At 43.1% G+C, this 7,407-nt stretch overlaps 1 pseudogene; it reads right to left on the bottom strand.

Moving 5' to 3' along the window:
- Positions 1 to 3,363: 3,363 nt before the first annotated feature.
- Positions 3,364 to 5,332, bottom strand: LOC148198613 (uncharacterized; annotated as a pseudogene).
- Between the last annotated feature and the right edge of the window lie 2,075 nt (positions 5,333 to 7,407).

Here is a 7,407-nt window from a genome sequence, read left to right as displayed (position 1 = left end):
TGGAGAATGTGCGTGGACTTCACCGACCTTAACAAAGCATGCCTTAAAGATTCATATCACCTTCTGAGCATTGATCGGTTGGTAGATGGAGCCTCAGGACATACTGTACTAAGCTTCCTTGATGCGTATTCAGGGTACAACCAAATCCCCATGTACGAACCCGATCAGAATAAAACAGCCTTCATTACCGAACGCGCAAATTACTCTTGTGAAGTAATGTCGTTCAGTCTGAAGAATGCAGGAGCCACCTACCAATGCCTTATGGACAAAGTCTTCTACCATCAAATCGGAAAATGCATGGACGTCTACGTAGATGATATGGTCATCCGAAGTCAATCTGTGGAACAACATCTCAAAGATTTGGCGGAAGTTTTCCTCTAGATACGACGATATAACATGAGACTTAACCCATCTAAATGTACCTTTGGCGTGCCGGCTGGGAAGTTTTTGGGTTTTAGGCTAACATGCAGGGGAATTGAGGCCAACCTGGACAAATGTAGGGCCATACTGGAAATGCAGAGCCCACAAAACCTGAAAGAGGTACAACGTCTAGTTGGCCGAATGACAACGTTATCACGCTTCATTCCGAAGTTGGCCGAACACATCAGGCCTATCTTGAAGAACATGAAGAAAGGCACCACCCGACATTGGGACGATAAGTGCGAAAAAGCCTTCGGTGCTGTTAAAAACATTCTCACCAGCCCTCCAATCATGGCACGATCGGTAGCAGGATTCGACTTGCAGTTGTACATCGCAGCATCCCATCATGCTGTAAGTGTCGATTTGGTATAGGAGACCCCCATCCTTAAGTTGATATATTTTGTTAGCAGAACGTTACAGGAGGCGGAGGAGCGGTATTCCCAAATCGAAAAGGTAGCATTGGCCCTACTCACGACATCACGTCGACTTCGACCATATTTCTAGAGCCATCAAGTGATCGTCCGAACTAACCACCCAGTCGCCAAGATCCTCAGAAAACCAGAGCTGGTAGGAAGGATGGTCTCATGGTTAGTAGAACTTTCTGAGTTCGGACTACGTTTTGAACCTTGAAGGTCCATCAAAGGACAACACCTGGTAGACTTTGCAGCCGAACTAACAGCCATACCTGATAGCTTAGAGCCAATATGGCTCCTTAACGTGGACGGATCCTCGAACAAAAGAGGAGGGGGAACTGTTATTGTGCTAGAAGGACCAAATGGCCTAATCATCGAGCAAGCCATCACATTCCGATTTCAAGCCAACAACAACCAAGCAGAATATGAAGCCTTGATTGCTGGTTTAATCCTAGCCAAAGAATTGACAGTCGCTCGATTAGAATGCAAGATGGATTCGCAATTGGTGGTCGGTCATATGAACGGAACCTACCAGGTTAAAGACAATCAATTACTACGCTACTTTCACAAAGCAAACACCCTCCTCAAAGACTTTGTCGATGTCAGCATCATTCATGTGCCTAGGGAACAAAATGGAAGAGTAGATCTCCTATCCAAGTTAACTCACTCAAGAGAGAAAATACAATTATCTTCCGTCATCAAGATGACACTTGACCACCCAGTCGTGGAAACTTTTGCCACCAATATCTCAACACACGAAGCTGATTGGAGACAAAGCATACAGGACTTGATGATGAAGCAGGAGCGAGGAGAAAAAATCACAGCAAGCGACTTAAAACGCATCGCTCGTTTTCTACACATAGGTGACGACCTATACAGGCATGGCCACACCACACCCTTATTAAAGTGTATATCGGTAGACGAAGCAGATTACGTTCTGCGTGAACTCCATACCGGGATCTACGGTTTTCACTCAGGAAAACGCACGCTCAGAGCGCGTGTACTACGCGCAGGATATTACTGGCCAACGATCGACCAAGATTGTGAGAAATTCGTCAAGAAATGTCTCTCATGTCAAGCGCATGGTCATTATTTTCGCGTCCCTCCTGAAGAATTGCACGGCATCATCTCCCCATGGCCGTTCGCCTAATGGGGAATAAACATAGTTGGACCGTTACCGATCGCAAAAGCTCAGAACAAATTTCTCCTGGTGGCGGTCGACTACTTCACTAAATGGATAGAAGCCAAACCACTATCCATAATCAGCGCCCAACGAGTACAGAAATTCATCTGGCACCTAATATGCCGGTTCGGTCTGCCACAAAAAATCATCACGGACAACGGCAGGCAATTCATTGAAAAAATGTTAGAAGATTTCCTCAAAAAACCTGGGGATTAAGCATGTGACCAGCTCAGTAGAACATCCACACACTAATGGACAAGCAGAAGCCGCAAACAAAGCTCTGCTCACAGATAATTGAAAAAATGACTCGGCGAGGCTAAAGGTTTATGGGTGGAGGAACTACTAGAAGTACTATGGGCGTACAAATGCATCCCACATGGATCCACAGGGGACACTCCATTTAATTTGACATACGGCACAGACGCCATGCTTCCAGTCGAGGTCGGGGAGTCATCACTTAGACGTAGCATCACCGACACGACCCTTAACGATGAACAGCTACAAATGAACCACGACATGCTACCTGAGCGACGAGAAGTCGCCACAGTTCGTGCAGCAGCTCAAAAAAGAATGTTTTCCCGCAGATACAACACTAAAGTCAAGCCTAGAGCTTTCAAAAATGGTGATCTTGTATGGCGGAAACGAGGAGAAGCAAGAAAAAATCGAGCGCATGGAAAACTCGCAGCCAATTGGGAAGGATCGTTCTGCATAGCAGAGGACTTGATGAATGGGGCATATCACCTCAAACTTCTCAATGGGCAAACCATCCCCAACACTTGGAACGCCACTCACCTTAAACATTATTTCAGTTGAAATTTATCATTTCCATGTTTATGAAACATTATTTCTCTACCTACAATAATGAATGTTTTTTCATTCCTCATCTACTTTATTCTCAACAAACAGACCAACAGGTCCCTCCTATGACACCACATAATCACACACAAGTTTCAAGTCCCAGGGACAAACGCTAGGAAGCCGATCGACCTGGTAGATGTTCGCCCTAGAACACCCAGATCATGGCGCATAGGGATACACTCCCTCTGGTAGATGTTCTTCCTTGAACACCCTTGTGCATTAATCAAAAGGACACACTCCCACTGGTAGATGTTCGCCCTATAACACCTAGAACATTCAATCTACAAGATCATCCACAGCTCTAGATTAAATTCCCTTAGAACGTCTACCATTCACGAAATATTAATAACAAACAACAACGAATACTCAAGTCATGCGCGACAAAGGCGTTTGTCAAACGTCAAATTAACCAAATCCTACGCTTATGAAGTTTGTTCCTAACAAACAAATAAGTACAAAGAGCTCATGGCCACGCCAACACATTACAGCCTAATCTATTACAACATCTGGTGATCCAACAACAGACCCTCCGGTAGCTTCGGCATTAGGTCCCTCAGCAGCAGCTACTCCAACATCAACACCTTCTTCAGGTTCCATGAAAGCATCATTCAGGATCTCAGCTAAAGGTACCAATTGACCTTCGTATACATCCTTTCCCAGATCAAATTCCACTCCCTCAATGGACACTAGAAGAAGATGCGCGACCTGCCTCAGAGCCTTCTTGAACCCTCTAGGGTGTTCCACAACTATTGCTTCGCTCATTTCCTCTCTTATTTCTTTCTCCTCGGCAACAGCAAGGAGTAGGCCATCCCTATCTTTAGTTAAAGCAGCCACGGTTTTGGTTGACTGCTCTGACTCAGTCGCCAACTGGTCTCGTTCTCTCTGCAACTGATCCCGTTCTCTTTTCATCGCAAATCCGGCTGTCTAAACATTATTCAACAGCGCTTGAGCCTCACTCAATAACTGCTCAAATTGTTTTTGCCTCTGTTCACAGTTAGAGTGGATGTCCGCCAGTTCCTTTAGCTGGGTCTGCGCCTTTTGCGACCCTCAAAATGCCCCTATCGGATGCGTACGCCATGTGCCAAGCGGCCATAGCTGCTCGACTTGCAAGTTCCAGCATCGCATCGGCCATTTGTTGTTCAGTCATGCTTTCCACAACCTTCTTCTCATAGTCGTCCAAGTTAAAATCAATCTTATGGCTAAGATTGAAAGATGGATCCCACACGCCATTAGGAAGAGGGCGATTCGTCACCTCGTCAACATCCTTCATTCTCTTTGGAGCAGCGCCCATTTTGTTGATAGCCTTACCCCTCTGTTTCCTTATGAGTGGCTGCTCCTCAATGATCGCCACTTCATCGGGGGAGGACGACCGCACATTTGGAGGAAGTTGAGTGGTCCCTGAAGATTGGCCTGGACGCCCGCTGCCCGCTTTACCACTATCAATGGCTTTGAACCAATTACGGACTGGTCCCTTTTTCCCCATGATCTCTGCAAATACAGGTTCATCCCACACAGTCAACAATAATCAAATAATATACAAAAACACCAATAAGAGAAACATACCGAACACCCTTGAGTTGAAGTCATCGTGTTCAAGGCATTTTATGAGTCGACGGGAAGAAAAGGGGCGAGACAGTGCCGTCAACACACTCAAAGCTTCCAGTTCTCCAACAGTCATCTTATCCTCAGGGCATGAGGTAAATTTTAGTGGATTTTGCGTCCAATACAGGAGAAATTTCGGGATCCCATCTTCATGAAAAAAGAATGCCCGCCCTGAATCGAGAATCGACACTCTAAAGAATTTATCTTTAAAACCCCTGTACGACTGCGAGTACAGTTCCAGGAGGGCGTCACCAGGCTCAGATATTAACGACACCCAACCCCTTTTGGCAACAGGACGATATCTAAAGAAATGCAGAAACAATGGCATAGTAGGCCTAATGGCCAAGGCCTGACACATAACAGCAAATGCCTGAATATATCCCCAGCTATTGGGATGTAGTTGGGTGGGAGCAACATTTAGGGTTTTTAATACCTTCATCTGAAAAACACTCAGAGGCAACCTAATGTACATATCATAGAATAACGAAGAATAGAAGTAGAAAAAGTCTTGGCCGACACTCTCTCTTCCATGAAAAACCCGTTCATTTTCACGGCAAGCCACCAACTTTATACAGGATTTGTAACCTAGGGTTCTCAGAATACAACTATTATCTACCCAGTCTTCCAACACTACTCTATTTTTAAACAAGCTACAAAAATCACTTACGTCCCGTGAAGCCCAATCGTAATCGTTGTCTCCAGACGATGAGGAAGCTAGATCTTCTGGGTTTTCAGCTAGTACATTCCCATATACAAACGCACTCTCACCACCAACAATGGAGGCGATTTCGTGGCACCTTCCCGCCGACGACACTTCCGGCACTTCAACACCTTCATTCAACCCCTTTTCTTCCATCGTCAACGATAAACAAATTAGCACAGGGAAAGGATTCAGGTTTACCTGATAAATTCATAAACGAGAAAAGTAAAGTTGAAGCGAGGCAAGAGAACCGTCACCAAAGCAGAAATGGTGATGTTGCAACCACAATTTCTTATGCCTTTTCACATTGTCTTTCACATTAATGAAGGGAAAACTGACAGTGGAACGCCACACGCCGTAGGATTAGCACAATCCAACGGCTCCGTTTTCACGCCTTTACAAATACCTTCGAGAGCGGGAAATCGTAGAACGTCTCAACAAAATGGTGCGTAGCAATTACCCTACTCAACGAGCGTACCCTCAACGTCCTATACTTAACTCGCACGCTTAAACCGTGTTGGTTAACTCGGACTCGGGGGGGGGGGGGGATTATGTATGGTAGAATATCTGAAGTCGAGCGGTTGTCAACAATAAACCAAACGACTGACTGACCGATCGCCTTTATCCGGACGACTAGCAATAATAAATAGGCCAGGTATTAACGAATAGTCAAACGATCACTTCCGAACGATCGTCAACCTCCTAGACAAAACGATCGCGATATCGTAAAAGATAATGCCAGCGAGACAATCGTCATGCCATACGCTCGTCAATGTCGCCCCTAGTATCGATCGTCTTAATAGCGATCGTCCGTTACTTAAACCAAACAACCAGCATGGGTCAAATTAACCCAGTCAAGCTAAGAGTCAACAAACGTTCGGTCAGCTTTATTCAGACTGGGTCAATTAACCCGGATAAACTAAGAAAGAAGCGGTTACAAATGTCTAACCATGAAAGCGCAAGTTACAGAACTAACCAACCAAGTATCAAAGACGAGGATCACGATCAGGTGACTGAATTATCCAACTAACCAGATTTTTAGGTAAACGGTTCATCTTACTTTTAGGTTAAATACGAGAAACCTAAAGGAAAGAGGTACGTTTTGATAATTGAAAAAAGAGAGAGAAAATATTAATTTGATTATTGAACCAAAAGGTTTGGTCATTCCTTTTTCTGATTTGAGCGTCGGAGTGCCTTCGCAGGTACCCACTCCATTCTCCCCGAAGAGTCCTGTGCAACTGGAAGATATAAGGATAACTGCATTGTGAGAAGGTGAAGACGTCATTTATCAGGTTCGCGTCTCAGTCCCAACAATTATACCGAAAGACTATGTGTTCCTAACTGTCATACATTTATTGTATTATCTTTTGCTGATAAAAATAATATATGGAATGTGATTCTAATTTTCGTTTAACCTAAGTTAATTTCTTTATATCCACCGCCATCATGCTTTTACATCTAAGCCAATATAGAGATGAACACACTTTTTTTTTTATCAGTATACACTGTAAAGCAATCCTTTCATGCATATTTCTGTTATATTCGATGCCAACGAACTTTATATATTGGTAAGAATATGATGCTGATACATTAAGCTAATGAAGAATCTGAATCTTAATATTTAAAAATGCGTGTTATGATCGTTTTCTAAGTAAGAAAATTTCTGTAAATTATTATAACTCTGTGATGCACCGGATAATTACTGTAAATAAAATTAGGGTTACATATTTCATAGTCAAAAGCTAATTAGGATGTGGGATATGACTCTAACTGTGTATGGTCTTACATATTTGATAGTGAAAGGCTAAGTTCAGATGTATTGTAATTTTGGTTTAACCTAAATTAATCTCTCTACCTATCCATCTAAGCCACCATGCTTTTACATTTAAGCAATATAGGAAAAAGGGATCAACACATTAATAAAATAAATGAATAAAGCAATCCCTTCATACATATTTCTGCTATATTAAACTAATTAGGAATAACACTGTTTCAGAACTACATTGGTTGAGAGAATTCAATTCAAATTGGCATGCAGTAGCAGTAAAGATTAGCAACAACATATGCCAGTCAGTGATGGATAATGTAAAAATAATTAAGATTCTACACAATCAAAGAGAGAAAAATAAGTCCGACATGAACATTATTAAAAGTTATTCCGCATTTTTTCTCTAGTGGAAACATATATTCCCGGATGAGTGGAGTATGTTGCTCATATTATAAGTGATTTT

The sequence above is a fragment of the Vigna umbellata genome, chromosome 5 (genome assembly GCF_029865625.1).
Source record: "Vigna umbellata cultivar VRB3 chromosome 5, Vumbellata_1.0, whole genome shotgun sequence".
Taxonomy (NCBI): domain Eukaryota; kingdom Viridiplantae; phylum Streptophyta; class Magnoliopsida; order Fabales; family Fabaceae; genus Vigna; species Vigna umbellata.
This window is presented reverse-complemented; position numbering and strand designations above follow the sequence as displayed.